The 20,854-nt window shown below is 38.5% G+C and overlaps 1 protein-coding gene and 1 long non-coding RNA gene across 4 annotated transcripts in view; one reads left to right on the forward strand and one right to left on the reverse strand.

Moving 5' to 3' along the window:
- EXOC6B (exocyst complex component 6B) overlaps positions 1 to 20,854 on the reverse strand; it is a 615,706-nt gene that overhangs the window by 161,853 nt on the left and 432,999 nt on the right. The gene's annotated exons all lie outside the window — the stretch shown is intronic.
- Positions 13,026 to 20,854, forward strand: part of LOC116595742 — a 40,735-nt gene continuing 32,906 nt past the window's right edge. The window contains exon 1 of the long non-coding RNA XR_004287849.1: positions 13,026 to 13,121. This is a non-coding gene — a long non-coding RNA (uncharacterized LOC116595742). The remainder of the gene's footprint in view (positions 13,122 to 20,854) is intronic.

The following is a 20,854-nucleotide window of genomic DNA, read 5'->3' on the forward strand; positions in this document are numbered from 1 at the left end:
ATGCTAAAATCTGATCGCAAATGCCAAACCGGTACTCCAAACAGACTTACAATTACTATTCGTGTTTATTGTTCTAAGTTCAATTCTCCAAGCTCCTTTTGCTCTGAAAGACCACGGAAAGCTAGGATGGAGAGACATGGCTTTTTAATTAAGAAAGAATTAATCTCCCATTAGCGAGGAAACGGCCCCCAGCAAGAAGGAACTTCCCCGCTCCTGCTATGTTAACGGGTCCATCTGTCTCCACCTGGCTGTCCCCCGACAGTACCGCTGAGAGGAAAGGATGGTCCTGGCACTTTCATGACTGGTGTCAGTGACAGCACATTTTCACCTGGAGAGAAAAGCTGTTTTATGCAGAATAAACCTAGAAAAGCAGAGAAGCTGATTTCTACTTACTTAACATATAAGAAGAATCAGTAAACAGTCTAATGAAACTGGTTAGCTGAATCTAGTAAAGCAAAGTAAAAAATAATTCCATTCAAGTTTAAAAAGACAGCGATGACAGAAGTTCCTACCATGTCATGGAGCCCAGGGGACACTGGGTGCATTTACGGAAATAAAGTGCTGTTCTTCGTCTGAAGAAATAATACTTTAATAATACTTTTACGGATAAGAATCCGTAGCTGCCGTCACTAAAATAAATAGAGTGACTTTTGCCTTGTGTGGTTCTTTGCAGAGGAAGAAGGGTTGAGGAAAGTGAAGACCGTACCGAGTGGCAGAACAATGTCACGCCAATGGCAGTGGACTTTACCTTAATGTTCCACAGAAAAATAAATAGCCAAAAGCATAGCAGAAGACGACCTAGGACTCAAGTCTACAACCTATAATCCTAAAGCTGAAGGATGCATTTCTAACTACTGAGGATTCCTGCAGATGAGAAAATGAAGGCCCAAAAGGTTAAGTCAGTGACCTAGTTAGAATCTGATCCTTCTGGGTCTGTCCTTCTATTATTTCAATATGCATCCCCCACCTGGAATGTCTAAAAGCGAATATTCCCTTTATATGCATATTAAATATTCCTCCCCACTTAGTGAGGAATAATAAAATCATAAAAATATGCAGATTGGTACAAAGCCATAATTTTCCTCTAAAGTTCCTGAATGCTTCACAATTTTACAAAACAAGGGCCAACTGCATAATGTATATTTCAAAATTAGGGTGAAAAGAAGCTTCTCCCAATTAGCAATCAGCAGAGCTCCTGTGTATAATCTCTGGAAAGCTGAGGCTCTGCCATGAGAGAGGTGGGCTTCCTGAGAGATGAGAAAGACTCGTGCTCTGAAGTAGTAACTTTATATCCTTGGCATTTTTACTATGCTTTTAAGGACTTAATTTTATCCATGTGTTTGTTCAGCACTGATGATTCTGCTGCATGAACATATACACAAAGCTGTGGCTATCTGAAATTTTACAGAAGAAGTTGGAGAAGGATTCTGCAGGTCATTTAACATAACAGGGAAAAATCAAATTTCTAGAACAGCACTGTCCAAAAAGAAACACAAGCCCCATATGTAATTGTAGGATTTCTAGTAGACACATTAAAAACAGAAACAAAATAATTAATTTAAAATTAGTAATATATTTTGTTTGCTCCAATATATACATGCATTTCAATTTTAACACAAAACTAATATTTTAGGGGCGCCTGGGTGGGTCAGACGGTTAAGCGTCGGCCTTCAGCTCAGGTCATGATCTCAGGGTCCTGGGATCCGTCCCACATCGGGCTTTCTCCTCAGCAGGGAGTCTGCTTTTCCCTCTTGCTCTCCCTTTGTGTTCTCCCTTTCTCTCTCTCTCTCAAATAATAAAGTAAAATCTTAAAAAAAAAAAAAAGTGAAACTAATATTTTAAAAATTATTCATGTTTGGGGCACTTCGCTGCCTCAGTCAGTGGAGCATGTGACTCGTGATCTCAGAGCTGTGAGTTCAAGTCTCACATTGGGCATGGTGATTCAGTATGTATTTTACATTTACAGCACATCTCCTTTTTTGACTAGCTACATTTCAAATGCTCAAATGGCCACTTAAGGCTGGTAGCTATAGCATTGGACAACACAACTTTAGATGACATCATACTGTAATGTATGTAAATTAAAATTAATTGTGCCAAGGGGCGCCTGGGTGGCTCAGTTGGTTAACTGTCCAACTTTTAGTTTTGGCTCAGGTCATGATCTCAGGGTGGTGAGATCCAATCCTGTGTTGGGCTCTGGCACAGTGGGAAGTGTGCTTGGGGTTCTCTCTCTCCCTCTGCCCATCCCCCAGCTCATGTTTTTTCTCTCTCTCAAAAATTTAAAAAAAAAAATTTTTTTTTAATTAATTCTGCCAAAGAACAACTTCAGAATGACAAAGAATGACCCTTCCTAAAATTCACAGCAGGTTGAATTCTATTTTTCACATTGGCTGTGAAATTAGGATTAAAGCAAATGCCCATGATGCTATACAATGGGTTCTACTCAGCTCATATTATAATATTATATATAATTATATATATTATAATTCCTATGCCCTCAGGGAGCTACATACTTTGTATAATACATTCTTCACCTTTCCTGTCAACACATTTTTCTATTACCTCTCTATTAATCCTGATATTTGTATTCTCATCTTTCTTCTCTTCAACCCATTTTTTTCTTTCTTACACATCTGCCCCCCTTATCTGTGGGGGGATATGTACCAACTCACCCAGTGGATGAGTACCGAACCCCATATATACATACTATGTTTTTTCCTATACATACATACCTATGTTAATTTATAAAATAGGCACAGTAAGAGATCTACAAAAGAACAATTATAATAATATAGTGTACTAAAAGTTATGTGAATGTGGTGTCTCTCTCAAAATATCTTATTGTACAATTCTCATCCTTCTTGTGATGACATGAGAAGATAAAATGCTTGTGTGATGAGATAAAGGAGATGAGAGATGTGGGCTTTATGACACAGTGTTAGTCTACTACTGACTTTCTGATACTACCTTAGGAGGATCAACTGCTTCCAGATCACAGCTGATCTTGGGTAATGGAAACCGCAGGAAGGAAAACTATGGATAATTGGAAGCTCTAGTACCTAATTTACTTATTTTTTCAATTTACCCTGTTGAAAGTGATCTCAAATCATTTTTGGAAAAAGCAGTAGGGTGTCCATTTTTTCAAATGATGACAGTTGATGAGTATAGAAGTTTCTGGGCAAAGTTTACTGCCTCAGTTTCCCCAACCAGTGATGACAGTGACAATCCTGATCTATAATTGCAAAACATTTTATAATGTACAACAGAAAATAAATGCTGATTCCTTAAAAGGAAAAGGATCAAGAATCACTATCAGAACTCCAAACATGGTGGACGAGTATCATATCACACTATGAAAAATGCTGAAAGTCAGAGAAATGACTAAGATAGGTTCCACATGGGAAGTTTCCAAAGTTAAAAAAGCTAGATTATTTTTTAAATTATATTAATATAATTCTTTCCAAACTGAGAGTAGTTAGTATTTCTTTGATATATATTTCATAGATGTTCCCACAATATGCTAGGAAAACTAAGTCTCATAATGTAAGCTGATGTCCACAAAAGATAGATGTATCATTAGATAAGATTCTAGTCCTTTCTAAAATCTGCTTATGTGACCTCGGGCCAATCATGTAAGGTTTTAGTACCAGATGTCTCTGCTGTAAAATGAAGGTAATAATATTTCACTTACTTAAAGCTATAGGACTAAATCAAATATATTCTTGAGGTCTGTGATATGGTAAGGAACATATCTGGTCTTTTCCCCCAGAAATCGAGTTTCAAATATGCTGGAAAGCTCCTGAACAACTGCAGTTGCCATTCACAATGAGCTTCTTTGGACCACACCTATGTTTACACTAACAAGGTTGCTCAAGTATGCTCTCAGTTTTAAAGACAAAGCTCAGCCCCAACCCCAGTCTCCAGCAAGGGTAAAGGGGTTAGAGATTGATTTCATTTATGTAGCCAATTACTTACTCAATCATGCCCATGTAATGCAAGCCCATATAAAAACTCTGGACACTGAAGCTCAGTAAGTCTTCTTGATTAGTGATGTGCTGGAAGGGTGACATGCCCAAACTCTAATGAGGAAAGGTTGTGAAAATTCTGTGCTGTCTTCCTCCTCCCCAGGACCCTGATCTGTACATATCTTCCATTTGGGTGTTCCCAAGTTACAGCCTTTATAATGAACCTATAATCTGTAGTACAGAACTTTCAATGATTTCTGAGAGTTTTCTAGTAAATTATTGAAACCAAGGGAGCATGGGGAACCCTGAGTCTGCAGTCACCTCCGAAGAAGTATGAGTGGCTTGGACATCTGAGATTTGTGGTTGATGTCTGAAGAGAGGCAGTCTTATGGGACTGACTCCTTAACTTGTGGGGTCTGTAATAACTCCAGGTTGTTAGTGCTAGAATTGGATTGAAATGTAGAACACGCAGTTGGTGTCAGAGATTTGCTGTTGGAACACAAAGTCCCATCCAGATCAAGTGTGACAGAACTTGATATGGGGTCCACTTTAATATCCAGGCTATAGCCACAAACACGCCCCAGCATAATTAATGTGAAAATTACTAGAATTGGATACAATAAAATAATAGGCTTTCCCCCTCTACATGGTCATTTCTTCATTGAATTAAAAATTTAAAGATATTAAATTAAAACAAGGCTTCATTATTAGACACCATTTCTCACATGGCGAAGTAAAAAGTTCTGTGTATCTTGCCCAGAGAAAGTTAACATTTTCTATATTTACTAGATTTGCTTCTTTGCTTCATGAAATTGTTTGACTATCTGCTGTGAAGTTTTCCCCCTACAATGGAAATCTAATGTAAAGTATTAAAACAATGATCTAACATCCATGCTAAATGTTTGCATTAGATCAATATCAACATAAATACTATTCTGGTTACATAGGCTAATGGATTTACCTACAGAGGTCAAGACCTAAATGTGGGACCCTCAGGATCCATCTTACTTAGAGAACGTAAACTGTGCCACTGAGAACTCAGTTTAGAGTGTGTTTTCCCTTTTCTCCTTGCCCCCTAAAACAAACAAAGAAATAAACAAAAACAAAAGAAGAGAATCTCTGTTTGCGCAACCTGAGCCCTTGGGCTGATCGTTACTAGGTAAAGGTCAAGAAACGGACTTCCAACACAGCTATGGAGCTCTAGAAGAAGGATTAAGGATTTTAACTCCTAGGTACTGCTGAGAGGGAGATGAGTGTTTAAAGAGAATTTACATTAGCTGCAAGAAAAGGAAATGAAAATAATTGTTTCTGAAGGCACATAAACAACTTCTTTCTGTGATACACTGGTGCTTTTAAAGGACTATCTTAAGGGCCAGAAGGTATAAGAGATAAATGAACATTTCAAGTTATTAAAAGCACTCTGGTCGTTCAAATGATCCTTGCTGAAAAGCTCTCTAAAATGCTTTTCCAGCCAAGAGTAGAGAACCTCACCCTTTCCCCTGGTTAATTGTCCAGGCAGGGGCTTTGGCTAAACCTGTTTCCATCCGCTGACAGAAGAACAGTTGACAATGAGATTCCAGTGACTCAGAGGGAAAGGGCAGGTCTCAAGCAGGCTGACTGCTGGGATTTGGTGGAAAATGGTTATTTGAATTTCTCCAGAAAGGTACCTCATTCAGAAGAAAGGGAAGAGGTTGACAGAAAGAAGAGGAAAATGACTAGGCAAATTTTACTGATGCCCACAAAGAAAATAAAGGAAGAATTATTTTTCTTTCCTTCCCAGTTACATTATATAAAATGTTTGGTGTTATTTGCTATTAAACAGTCCAAATCATTAGGCTGAACTAGGGCAACATAAAGAAAAATAACCACTGAAATTCTCAGAGGCAATGAAATAACCTATTCTTTCTTCACTTTCAAACTCAATTTCTGAAAGAGCTGTTTACAAGCATTGATTCAACTTCTTTATCTTCTATTCATTCCTGACCTCTCTGTAATCTGGTTTCTACTACCCCAACTTCCACCAAAAGTACTGTCTCTAGAATTTACTTTGGCTTCCTTCTTACTAAAGCAACACTTTTCCAGTCCTTATCTTACCTGACATTTGCACAACCATGCAGTATTACATAAAATTATTCACGGATTTTTTTAAAGATTTTATTTATTTATTTGACACAGAGAGAGTGAGAGAGACTGCACAGGGGTGAGCGTACAAGCATGGGGAGCAGAAAAGAGAGAGGGAGAAGGATCCCCGCTGAGCAGAGAGCCTAATGCAGGGCCCACTCCCTGGACCCTCATATCATGACCTGAGCCAAACACAGCTATGCAACCAACAGGCACCCAAAATCATTCACTGTTTATCTGAAATTCAATTTTCCCCCTGAAATTCACATTTCACTGGGTGTCCTGTTTTTTATCTGGTGACCCTACTAGTTCCTATATTTAGGCTTGTCCCTCTTCTATGCATTTTTCACAATTTTGCCACAGTGGTTTTCCTAAAGCAGAAAATGACCATGTTGCTTTCATGCAATAAAACATGACCAGCTCCCTATGTACCTAGAATGAAGTATATACTTCTCAATAAGTCTTCCACGAGCTAGCAGGGATTATATTTTCATCATTTCCTTTTGGCTATCCTACTTCATTTCATCCTATTTCTTGTCATAATGAACTAGTTTTAGTTTTCTAATACGCCACGCCTTTTATTTCCTCCCAGAATTTATATGAACATCTGCCTTCGACAGTACATCCTTCCTAACCTACATCCTCCTTGAGAGGCTAACTCCTACCCATGTATTTCCATTGGATAGCCTAGTCCAAACCACTCATATTTAAGAAATGAGTAAGGAGATTTTAAAATAAATTAAGTGTATTATTCACAGCTACTTAGCGATCAAACAAGGAGAAAGACAGGTCTCAATTCAACAGTGACCTGCCATACCCCTTTCTCCTCCCAGGAAAGGAGTGGAAAATAGAAGTAAAATATAGATCAACCACAATCACAGAATCTTATAGCCAAAACTTACAAAATTCTATACATTGAAACATAGGAAACTTAGCTTTTCTAAATGGAAGTGTTGGCAATGATATTTCCCTCATATTTTCTAAATTCCAATCTTAGAAATATAAAAATTGGAAATGCTAAGGTGATCTTCTGGAGACATTCAGGTCTCCTCAACTTTTCTCTCCCTCCTCTCTCTCATTCTCACACACATATACATATACTGATAAAATAGAGAAAGAGAGAAAAAAAGACAAATTTTTATAATTTGTAATGCTAAAAGTAGACTAGATGGTTTAACTCAAATCAGAATCTGTTAAATGCTGAAATGCCAGAGCAAGTAATGATTGAGAGACATGAATTTTTTTTCCTTTAAAATGTCTTATAAAAACTAGGACTCTCATCAATTTTTTGAGATGTATGAGGTATGTTCCACCTAAAGGTAGCAGATGGATTAGAATGTTATGGGAACTTCTTGAAGACCTGGGTAGAAGTCTGTCAACGGTCAACAATTAAAATAATTTTAAAATAAATGTGCTATTTAATATGGCTTCCTGATTTACACCCTATAAAATGGCCCAATTATAATTAATAGTTTACTGGCCTCAGCCCCAAAGACATCATGACGTGAGGGCCAAAGAAAATACGAAATGTACAAAATGCCCCAGTATAAACACTTGGAGACAAGCGAGAACAGTGAACACATCAGATATTCTTGGGAGACTCTGGATTATTACAAAGCATTAAGATTTGGGCCTAAATGAGTAAAAGGGATGTACAAATGGCTTGATGGAAGGAAGCAGCAATGCTAAAGAAATAAAATAACTTTCAGCTGAGCGGCCATTTGGAGCTAGTTGATACAGCAGAAAGTCATGGCCATATGCTGCTCTGGGGCTAGTGGTGAGTCTCAGGTTTGTGATGATTAAGATGGGTAATGATTTCTACTGGCTCATTTCTCCCTAAAAATGCTTTTGGGTGTTTTAAAGCAAATCATGGGGATTAATGAAACATTTTAAATAACTGGGTTTTTTTTAAGTTTCTAATGAAGAAACAATAAAAAGATTTTGTAGAATAATAAATTGCTATGATATACTCCTTCTACTGTAAGAAAACCTCTTTTTCTAAGTCTGGGATGAAGGTCAAGTGACAGGAAAGTAGCAATAACTACCATATAGTTTTAATTTTTTCCTTCCTTGAAAAGGCATTTCTTAATTGTTCTGGTCCCTGAACTTTCAAAGTGTGTAAGGTCCCAAAGTTGTGGAAAAATAAGAAATAAAATCCGAAACAGCTAAAATGGGAAATGCAGAGAAAGAGGGAAGGAGTACCAACTGTGGAGTATCACTTAAACAAAAAAACAAACAAATCTGGTATTCTTCTTTCCAAAACCAAGCAGCAGGAAAATAGCCTTATGGAAACTACTAGTTGTTTAAGGTAAATCTCTTACCTCCCCCAGCCCCCCCAAGCACCCCTTGAAATAAAATCAGGAAGAAAAATCTAAACAATTTCAAAGAGGAATCAGTCATTGTCCTTTAAATTTAGAGATGGGACAAGTACCACGTTTTCCAAACAGATAGACAGAATTTAGGGTATTAGGAGAGTTTGTCACAGAAAGGGAAACTTGATTCAAAATTATGTTCCTTCATATAGCAGGTCCTTTGTATTATGCCCCAAAAACAATCCAAGGTAACATTCATTACTAGAAAAAGTACTTTGTCTGTGTTGGCCAATCTCTGGAAGCCAAAGACAGGCTTGACACTGATTTATAAGAAGGTTAGAGAAGCATGATCCATCTCCATTTGCTTGACATGGATGGCATCTTAGGCCATGGTGAGGAAGAGCAGGTTGCCTGCCCTCACTGCTCAGGTTGGCAGCATCTACTATCAAATGACCAGGTGTCTGGCAGTGGGCTCAGAGACACAATGACTTCCTTATCTTCTGGAATTCAAGGAACTTCAGCCCATGAGCCAAAGTAAGTGCTGAGTGGGCAGTACTCACTGACCCATGTCTGAGAAGAGTCCTCTTAGAGGGTACAAGTCCATCATCCATAGTCAAAGAGAAGTGACATTGCCATTTTAATGGCAGGGAAAACTTTTATTTGGGTTCTCCAAAGCAGAGAGACACATCATAATAGCTCAGCACCTAGCATGACAAACCTTACTTACAGTCATGGGAAGACTACAGCAAACAAAGCAGGGCTTTCGTACCACCTATTTTGGATAGAAGGAAGATGTTTGCACTTTGAGCTCTTTGCACATCATTTTAGATCTGACAATGCAAGCTCGATCCTGCATTTAAAAAGAACTGGTAAGGATCTGGAATGTGGGAGAGGGATGAAGCCCTACAATCAAATCGGTAAGTTTCAAAGGAGATTTTTGCATAATACATTGCTGTGTACCTAAGAGGCTATCGCCTCTGTTTTCATCCTACAAATTCCCACTGTACTTGAGTTTAAAATCTGACTTCTTGTATAGGATATCTACAGTGTTCCAGGTCTTGCAGAAAAAGCAAAGAATGCAGAGAATAAACTTCTGATTTCTGCATATATACATATACAATTGCCAACTTCATGATTCTCCCTTGCATCTGTAAGTTTCAGATCTTGAAACAAAATGAGAATTAGAAACAGGAATAAAAAATGAAATGGAGAAAAGGGAAAAACAAGTGATAAAATACATAAACAAAATATGCTCTGTTAAGACTGGCTACCCGAATTCCTGTAGACTTCCAGTAGAGAATGAAAGAAGAGATATAAAATATTTTTCTGATTCCATTAACCAGTCAATCAACCAAAAGACAAAACTCATTAGCCATGGAAGTTGCCTCATGGAACAAGTTATTGTCTCCATCATATTAAAAGTAATAATGACTAATTATCCTTAGATTTGCCCATGCGCAGAGCACTGCAAATTGTAAAAAACAAGTTTATTTTTCTGCACACGAACTCAAAATCTATCATCAATCTTCTTACCTTATTGTTTCTCAGATGGAAGACAGCAGAAAGAGAAAGATTGTTTTAAAATTATAATTAGAAAGATGAAGTTGAAGATAGAAGCTAGGGGATCTGAAATTAATGACACTGAAACACACAAAATGTCCTTCAATACACTACCCATAGGTCATTTGCATCTTCAGGCCAGACCCTATGAAAAGAGGCATCTGTTATTTTCATATAACCCACAGAGATCAGATTTAAAATTTTACTCAGCTCAAATTTCCTCCTTTTGTCTCTCTTCGAACCTTAGATTCTTCAGATGGCTCCCTTTTAAGACTTGAAGAGGTACCAAATGCTCAAGATATAATCTGAAAAGTGTCCTTTAGATAAAGTATAAAAAATATACTTTAATTGGAAAGGAAGTCAATTCTAAACTTTTCACAAGAATCCCTTAGGAAATGGTGCCATTTGCTACAATGATTTAACATTTCCAAGATTTATTTAATTTCATAGAGATCCAACTTCTCTCCTTTAAATCTATTTCTACCAGTACTCATGTCCCGATAACTGAGTTCCCAAGACATGGATTCATATTCTTTAGCATCCTCTGAAATTCAGGACTACTTAACCAACACGTTTCATCATGGCAACTCCAAGTTTGCCCACGACCACCCTGACCTCTCCACAGGCTACTGCAGTGCTTCCGATCTTCGCTATACAGCTTGACTTTCTTCCTAAGTCCATTTTATCCAAAAGGCAATAGTATGAAGCAGACTCTGAGACAATCCTGCCTTAAAGAATCATATAGAAAGCATCTTGAGAAAAAAAATTATTGACGTATTCCAACGCTCATCGAATGTGTAAGAGCCCCACTCAAAGCCTGTTCTCTGCTTCTGCGTACTCTGAGTCTAAGTCCCCTGGGGAACATGTCATTGTATATAACTACAATGAAAACTAATAAACACTTGATACTTACTGATACTGACAAATATTTATGTATGTAGGATCTGTAAAGCATTTCACATGCATTATCTTATTTAATCCTTATAACAACTCTCTACCAACATAAAAATATCCACAGGATCTCTCCTCCCACACTAAATAATGCTATCTTTAAACTAGACAGAAATTTAGAAATCATCTAGCCCAACATTCTCACTTTTGAATAAGGAGCCACAGGCCCAAACAGGCTTAAAGAGTTCCCAAGACCATGCAGCTGGTTGGTGGCAACAATGAGGTTGTAGAATACAAGTTATAAATGATAAAATGATAAAATACAAATTAAATAAAATTTATAAATTATAAAATACAAGTTTCCTGACTTTCAGCCTACTTACCCTTTCTACCAATAGTGACAGTGACAAGGAGCATGGTAGCTAACAGTTATTGAGAATTTTTTATAAGTGATTACTTAATCACAACAAGTCTACGAGTTACACCAACCATAACTTCATTCTACAAAAAGAAACTGAGGTGTAATGAAGGAGTTAAGTGTGCCCAAACTGCTAAATGAAGATATTGGTTTCAAAGGCCAATCCGTCTATCACCTACAATTTTAATTACTATGCATTACCTGACTTATATATTGTGAATTAACCGTCGGTGGCAAAGATGGCTTTATATTCCACAGAGGCTGGTGGAAGGATATGTGTATACTGAAGCTGCCGATCATTGCCCTGAGAGGTGCACAACCTCCTAAAGAATATTCCTTAGGATTCCAACTATATCGCAGGTTTTCTTGCTATGCATATCACAGGATATCCATCCAAGCTACTTCCTACTTGGACTCCCTCCCATTCTCAGAGCTGACAGAAGAGATCCAGAAATGGAGGCAGTTGCTAATCAAATCATTCTTACTCACTCAATAAGTATTTATTAAGCAAGCACCATATGTCAGGCGTTGTGCTAAGTGCTAATCAGGAACAATCAGGGCAGGCATGTTCCCTAACCTAACCGATTTACTGTTTATGTTTTTCTTGGAGTCCATGAAATGCATATATTTAAAATAAGCTTTCCTTTATTCTTAAACTGGTTTGAGGAGATTTCTGTTCCTTGAAAATAAACATAGTCTAATTAAGACAGATTGTTAGGGACTGAGCTAGCAAACAAAAAGACTTCGGAGGAAAAGTAGAATGTTTGAAACTGGTTAGCAGGTGATGGCAGGGAAAAGGGCATTAAGACCTCCCATCATTTCCCAGGAAGTCAACAGTCTGAGGAATGTGGCAGCCAAGCTCATAATTAAGGTATTATTTTAAGTCACTGGGGAACTAAGTTTCCACTGAGAGTGAAACTTTGGAGGACTAGACTCTGCTGCCACTGAGCAGTGGAAAGAAACTGAGGAACATGAGTTCCGTGAAAGCTTTGAATGACATACCAAACATGAAAATGGGGCAAACTCTGGTCCTTACTAGAAGGTGGACCTCAACAATCCAAGCAAACAAAGGACAGTCGTGAGGCTCTATTGCAAGAATTCCCCTCTCTGCAGCTGGAGAGCTGAGTGGGTTGAAAAAGCAGCCAAGACATTGACCTTTTAAGTTACGAACTAATATATGAGCTGTCTTCATAATCTCACCGTATTTCCTTGGTAAATGCAAGAGTACTGCAAGGAATCATGGAACCTTGCTCCCTCGGCTTTCTCCCGAATGGTCTCCACCGGTCCTCCCCGAAGTCTGCTCTGCTACAGCCCCTCCCTCCCTGAATCTCGCCCGGTGACTCGGATCTAAACACAACCTGGGCTCAAAGGGTGCTATGCAAAATAAAAGTAAAGAAGAAAGAAATTATATCAGGAAGGAAACGTAAATAAGAGTTTCCTCAGGACTCTCAGCAGAAATAGGGAAAACGGTAGGGATATGCATTTTGCTGTACTTATTCAAGGACGACTAAACATCATCTTGATTGACGAATTAATTACTATAGGGCATCTCCCTGGAGAGGCTTGATTGAATGTACGAGCTAGCAGTTATTTTAACAGTTTGTTTGGTGGGCTGATGCAGACTGAGGTTTAGCACTGGCTTAGATGTTATAAGGGCCAGAACTCCCTTCGCATAATATAAACTTCAAAGGCTGCAAAAGAAGAATGATATAGTGTGGGTGTGTCCCATATGCTTCCCTTATGTTTCTCACTAGGTCCTGAAGACTCTGTTCTCTCTCCCTCCACTCAAGAAGACATAGGTAAAGAAATGCCTGGAGCCCTCTCTAAGACAGACTCCCGTGTGAGTGACCAAAGGTAGGTAATTAACTACATGGAAAAGGAGTCAAGGGTGGGTGGGCTCAAGCAGTGCAGAAAATCAAAAGAAGTGAGTGCATTTATCCCAACTGGCAGTTGTTCGGGCCAGGCATTTAAGGTTCACAGAGAACACTTTATGAAGATTCTTTAGTTCTGAAACCCCAGTGGCAAAATCAAAAGCAAGCCTATTAAGGTTAGCCTATTAACCTTAGCTAGAATACACCCAAGACTGTATCACGAGGAGACTCAAAGCCATTTATGTTAGGGAATATATACAGAGATATTGAAATGTTAAAACTTTTTAGGAACTGTTGGATATTTTGAGCTATAACTAATTCTTTAGGGATTTAGAAAGCTATCTGATCTTTCAGTGAGAGTGGAGACTTATGGAGGTAAGTGACAAATGGTGTTCTGCCATTATGTTCTATCCTAGTAGGCTTAGTGAGATCATAGATCTACTTTGAAGCTGTTTGCCAGAATCCTGAGTTTCAGCAGATTCTCCACATTGGTTTCCTGACCTGTAAAGTGAGCGTTATTATAAGAATGGTGAAATGGAAGATTTTCGAGCCCTTCCCAAAACAGTAAAGCAAGGCCAGATTAACTTGATTATTAAAGAATTGAATTTTAGGGGCGCCTGGGTGGCTCAGTGGATTAAGCCGCTGCCTTCGGCTCAGGTCATGATCTCAGTGTCCTGGGATCGAGCCCCGCATCGGGCTCTTTGCTCAGCAGGGAGCCTGCTTCACTCTCTCTCTCTCTCTCTCTCTGTCTGACTCTCTGCCTACTTGTGATCTCTCTCTCTCTGTCAAATAAATAAATAAAATCTTAAAAAAAAAAAAAAAGAATTGAATTTTAGGCAAGGTGCACTCTCTCTTACTTTCTTGTTCAAGGTCCCAGTTTATTCTGTGAAAAAGACTGATGGGTCCTGGGAAATGGATTCCTCTAAATTTTAAAAGAAATGCAACCAAATGTGCCCTGGATTTGGCTTAACTATATTATACTTTCAATATACTGATCTTTTGAATAATTTAGGGACCTGAGTAGGTAAAAACTGAAAACATTTAACATTATGAACCATATCATAGTGGAAGTAGGAAAGAAAATAAGAAAAACACATTAAAGGATATGGATAGATTGCTCTAGCCAGTATAGACATTTTAACAATGTTTATTCTTCCGATCCAAGAGCATGGAATGGTCTTCCATCTTTTTGTGTCTTCTTCAATTTCTTTCATGAGTGTTCTGTAATTCCTTGAGTACAGATCCTTTACCTCTTTGGTTAGGTTTATTCCCAGGTATCTTATGATTCTTGGTGCTATAGTAAATGGAATCGATTCTCTAATTTCCCTTTCTGTATTTTCATTGTTAGTGTATAAGAAAGCCACTGATTTCTGCACATTGACTTTGTGTCCTGCCACGTTGCTGAATTGCTGTATGAGTTCTAGTAGTTTGGGGGTGGAGTCTTTTGGTCTTTCCATATAAAGAATCATGTCATCTGTGAAGAGAGAGAGTTTGACTTCTTCATTGCCAATTTGGATACCTTTTATTTCCCTTTGTTGTCTGATTGCTGTTGCTAGGACTTCTAATACTATGTTGAACAAGAGTGGTGAAAGTGGGCATCCTTGTCGTGTTCCTGATCTCAACGGGAAGGCTGCAAGCTTTTTCCCATTGAGGATGATATTTACTGTGGGTCTTTCATAGATAGATTTGATGAGGTTCAGGAATGTTCCCTCTATCCCTATACTTTGAAGAGTTTTAATCAGGAATGGCTGCTGGATTTTGTCAAATGTTTTTTCTGCATCAATTGAGAGGACCATGTGGTTCTTCTCTCTTCTCATATTAATTTGTTGTATCACATTGATTGATTTGCGAATGTTGAACCATCCTTGTCAAAATTCCACCAGTATTCTTCAAAGAGCTGGAGCAAATAATCCAAAAATTTGTATGGAATCAGAAGAGACCCCGAATCGCTAAGGAAATGTTGAAAAACAAAAATAAAGCTGGGGGCATCACGTTACCTGATTTCAAGCTTTATTACAAAGCTGTGATCACCAAGACAGCATGGTACTGGCATAAAAACAGACACATAGACCAGTGGAACAGAGTAGAGAGCCCAGATATGGACCCTCAACTCTATGGTCAATTAATCATTTACAAAACAGGAAAATATATACAGTGGAAAAAAGACAGTCTCTTCAATAAATGGTGCTGGGAAAACTGGACAGCTATATGTAGAAGAATGAAACTCAACCATTCTCTTACACCATACACAAAGATCCACTCAAAATGGATAAAAGATCTCAACATGAGACAGGAATCCATCAGACTCCTAGAGGAGAACATAGGCAGTAATCTCTTCAATATCAGCCACAGCAACTTCTTTCAAGATATGTCTCCAAAGGCAAAGGAAACAAAAGCGAAAATAAAATTTTGGGACTTCATCAAAATCAAAAGCTTCTGCACAGCAAAGGAAACAGTCAAAAAAACAGAGGCAACCCATGGAATGGGAGAAGATATTTGCAAATGACAGTACAGACAAAAGGTTGATATCCAGGATCTATAATGAACTCCTCAAACTCAACACACACGAAACAGGCAAACATATCAAAAAATGGGAAGAAGACATGAACAGACACTTCTCCAATGAAGACATACAAATGGCTATCAGACACATGAAGAAATGTTCATCATCACTAGCCCTCAGGGAGATTCAAATTAAAACTACATTGAGATATCACCTTACACCAGTTAGAATGGCCAAAATTAACAAAACAGGAAACAACATGTGTTGGAGAGGATGTGGAGAAAGGGGAACCCTCTTACATTGTTGGTGGGAATGCAAGTTGGTGCAGCCTCTTTGGAGAACAGTGTGGAGATTCCTCAAGAAATTAAAAATAGAGCTTCCCTATGACCCTGCCATTGCACTCCTGGGTATTTACCCCAAAGATACAGATGTCGTGAAAAGAAGGGCCATCTGTACTCCAATGTTTATAGCAGCAATGGCCACGGTCGCCAAACTGTGGAAAGAACCAAGATGCCCTTCAACGGACGAATGGATAAGGAAGATGTGGTCCATATACACTATGGAGTATTATGCCTCCATCAGAAAGGACGAATACCCAACTTTTGTAGCAACATGGACGGGACTGGAAGAGATTATGCTGAGTGAAATAAGTCAAGCAGAGAGAGTCAATTATCATATGGCTTCACTTATTTGTGGAGCATAACAAATATCATGGAGGACAAGGGGTGTTAGAGAGGAGAAGGGAGTTGGGGTAAATTGGAAGGGGAGGTGAATCATGAGCGACTATGGACTCTGAAAAACAATCTGAGGGGTTTGAAGTGGTGGGGGAGTGGGAGGTTGGGGTACCAGGTGGTGGGTATTATAGAGGGCACAGATTGCATGGAGCACTGGGTATGGTGAAAAAATAATGAATACTGTTTTTCTGAAAATAAATAAATTAATTTTTAAAAAAAAGGATACGGATAAAGAAATGATTAATGTAATAAAATTCCCATGGCTGTTTGCAAATGATTTTATACACAATATCTCATTTCACTTCCTAACAATACTGTGAGACAGAGCAGAGATTAGTACTTCTAGTTTATTAATGGACTTAGGGAGGTTAAATAAGTTGATTCATTCATTTTCATGAAGCTCCCAACTTATCTCTATTATATATCTCTATACTGTAGCAGCTTTGTTACTGGTCTTGATGGCTCCTGATAAATGCAGAGTCCCTTTTAAAAATACGTATGTAGGGGTGCCTGGGTGGCCCCGTTGGTTAAGTGTCTGGTCATGATCTCAGGGTCCTGGGATTTGGCCCTACACTGTGCTCCCTGCTCAGCTGGAAGTCTGCTTTTCCCTCTCTTCCCCAATTGTGCACTCTCTTGCTACCCATCTCTCTCCCAAATAAATAAATAAATAAATAAATAAAATCTTAAAAAAAAGAAAAAAGAAAAAAGAATTTGACAAAGTAGTCTAAAATTATGAAAGAAAAAGAACATAAGAATGGACAGAACAGGAGAGAGTAGAGTCTAACTCTATACAGGGGGGAGAAAAAAGGAATGGCTAAGACAAAAAAAAAAAAAAAAAAAAGCCCAAAACCTTCTTGAAAAACAGAACTGTAATGAAAAGGACTTGTACCCTAGATATTTAAATGTTTTAATGAAATTGTGATTACTATATAAGCATAAAGAAGGCACTTCACAAAATGAAGTCTAAAATAAAATCTACCTATACATTTATAAAGACTCAGAATATGATTAAAATAGTAATTCAAGGAATGCCTGAGTGGCTCAGTCAGTTGAGCGTCTGTCTTCTAATCTGGTCATGATACCAGAGTCCTGGGATCGAGTTCCACATTGGGCTCCTTGCTCAGTGGGGAGTCTGCTTCTCCCTCTGCCTCCTGCTCCCCCTACCTGTGTGTGCTCTCTCTTTCTGAGAACTAAATAAATAAAATTTTAAAAAAATAAATAAACAAATTGAACCAAATCACTCTCCTACTTAAAATCCATTGTTTCCCATTGTATTTCCAGCCTCCAGCATGGTACTCTGCACCGTGTAAGGACCCCACATATATCTGTCAAATAAGCGAACAGATTACCGAACTGATGTTCTAAACAAGTAGTTCAGCTTGACTATGAAGCTAGACCTCTCTATTCAGAACGCACAAAGAGAAAACCCAGGAAATTCCCAATTGAGGCACAGACTGACTAGGAAGTACATGAATGACAAACAGCCCACATTTGGCGAAGGAGGTAAAGTACGAGGCTATCAAGACTTGCTGGTATTTAAAATCCAGTCTCTTTGCCAGGTTCCAAGGCTCCCACATCCAAAAGCAAAACTAAGATGTGCAGACGTACAGAGGTATAAGATGAAATCTATACAAAGCAGAAATACCTAGAGGTTATTGTCAACTCTGGAAGGGGGAGGAATATTTTCTTCACACCTTCTGAATTCCCAAGAGCTTCCACGTTAAAGGTATTTGGTTTAGCATCTCATCAGGAAAAATTACATAACAACATTCCTGTTAGACAATGATGCCCTAAGTATTTGTGTTGCCTGTAAACAGCTGAGCCCACTGACTGGTATCTTACAAGGGCATCAAGCTGAGAATCAGAAAATTATTGGTTCTGGACCAGACCTTTCAGGACAACCGCAGCAGTTTCACAGACAGTTACTGGAAACAAAAATGAATTTCTTACACCAAATAAAAGGGCATCTCCAAACCTCCCTGATTTATAAACCGCAGACAAACGTCCAAGTGGCCCACACGAGATCTTGGGGATATTAATCAGAGGCCACGCTGCTCATGCTGCTCCCCTGTTCTCACAAACAGGGGAAGCCGCTACTTCATGCGTACTTAGTGCTTTATTGGCCACAAAATAAACCCTTCCATGCATTCTCTTATTTAATCCTGACCCCGTCCCTGTAGTATTAATTACTATTATTATTCCTATTTCATAAATGGCACTGGGAGAGGTTAAATAACGGACCCATGGCCACACTAAATTTAAGTGGGGACTTGAATCCGTTTGGTTGAGCTGACCCTGAACTCAGTGTTCTTCAAGACTGCACTGTACTAGCTGAATTTCTCAGGCTCATGGTAATGCCTACAATTTCTCTCTGTACTTGGATCTAAGAAAATGACAGCCCAGGCCTCAGAGTCAAACACTTAAGGTACATTCGTATTCTACCTTGTCCAGAGTTTGATTTCTTTCGGGACATCTATAGTTCTTGCAAGGACTCACAGACAATAGAGAAAATACTGCAGGCACACACCACTGGGTAGAAAGATGTAAGTGTTAATTATCTTGTCATTTGGGGCTGCTTTTATACGCCTCTGTATAGTTACTTGGATCTTATGTATCATTTCTTTAAGATTTTTTATAGACCACTGAGCATCTAAAGAAAAAAAAGAATTAGGGGGATGGTATAGCAAAAGACGTAGAATAGAATTCTTTCTTTTAAAATAACATAAATGTCCATGGAAAGTTTCTTGACAGACAAATTACTGACAATCAGAAGTGAAACATTAAAACTCTACATCGATGAATCTTAGTGGTTCCACAATATATGGAGAAAAAATATTCAGTGGTAATATGGTTACTGGAGGCATTGTCTCGGGACCTACAAATGTTGGCTTTGAGCTGATCCTAAGTCTGAACAAGGCTATTACCAATATCAAATGGCTTTTTAGATACAGTACTGGCTCTCTGGAACCACTTAGGCATGGTTAACAAACTCTAGTAGGATTCCACCCTTTCGTTAAGGGATCTCTCCACCTTTCAGCCTTAACTGAAAGCTAGCTCTGTGCTAAGGATACCAATTCCCTTACCATTCTCTCAAGTAGAAGCTGCTCATTCTCCTACGTAAAATGTCCTTCAGAATCAGGCACCAGCATGGGCATCTCCCTTACTCCCCAGTGCTTCTCCTAGACCATCACTCTTCCTCAAGGCTCATATATTTTAGCCTCATCACCTCCATTCCTCTTTATCTTTTAGCTGTGACTAAATACAGTCATGTAGTGACTCCCAATTATTCATCAGACTTTATTAAGCCAATGACATTGGTTGATTCACCCACTCCAAAGCCCAGTCCTTCCTTTTGTTTATATCACAATGAGGTTCTACTCTTTCTTCAAAACTTGGAAAGGGATGACTTTATACCCAATATTAAAAATCAATTTTGTCTGGTCTAGCCAATCATTATATCAAGATAGAGGCATGTAAAACAATTTGGACTAACTAAATGCAAGGAATCAGATGGATGATTTCTAGAAAAAGTTCTGTGGCTGCTAGATATTATCATTTCCAAATACAATCCCTGGAATTGTACTTACTTCTGAATGATAAGAATATGGTAATTTTTATTTTCTCTTTGTGCTCATCTTTTTTTTTTCCCTAAAATTCTACAAAGAGCAGTTTCTATTTCTGCAAAATATAAAATTTTTAAAAAGCACAAGAGGATGTTTGATTCTGGTACTGGTCATGATGTTGTAATAGGAAGAGGATTCACCTTGCCACTGGATAAAAAAAACAGAAAACAAGAAAAACCCCTCAAGAATGGACAGAGCACCTGAAGGAATGGTTTTAGAAACTACATGACAGTGCAGGACTGTGAGCTCAGAAAGAAGGAAAACCAATCAGGTAAGCATACCTAGAGGCAGTTTCCAGGCTGTGATGCAAAGCGGGCATAGGGAGGGAATCCAAACAAAACATGGCCATCTGAGTTGAAGTCACAGACTATGGTCCAGAATGCCAAGGCAACTAGTATTTTCTGGCCAAATCCCAGAAAGGTGGAAGTTACAAATGAGAGGACTCAGGAAAATTGCAGAAGGGTCCCACTGAATACTTGGCTGAGTACTAGTCTGGGCATGTATGAGAAGACACTACCCAAGACTGGGGAAAGAACCACCAGAAATAAACATGCTGAATAATTTACGGAGCTTTTACAGAGATGGGCATATTTTGTATTCCCACCAGCCAGAACTGAAAGGTCTCCAGATACCTGGGACATCAGGTAAAATCCTTTGAAAGGCATTGCTTTAGATTTGGGGTTGCTAAGACCTATAGAAAAAGTGGCTCTGGACCTGATGTAAACATAAAAGCAAGCTTTGAAAGATTCCAACCAATCCCACGAAATGTAAATATAGGTCACAATACAATCTAACACTTTTTAAAGGAATATAACAAAATATAGCACCAAGAACATCAAATTTAAAATGTTGGGCC

Source organism: Mustela erminea, chromosome 7 (assembly GCF_009829155.1).
Source record: "Mustela erminea isolate mMusErm1 chromosome 7, mMusErm1.Pri, whole genome shotgun sequence".
Lineage (NCBI taxonomy): Eukaryota > Metazoa > Chordata > Mammalia > Carnivora > Mustelidae > Mustela > Mustela erminea.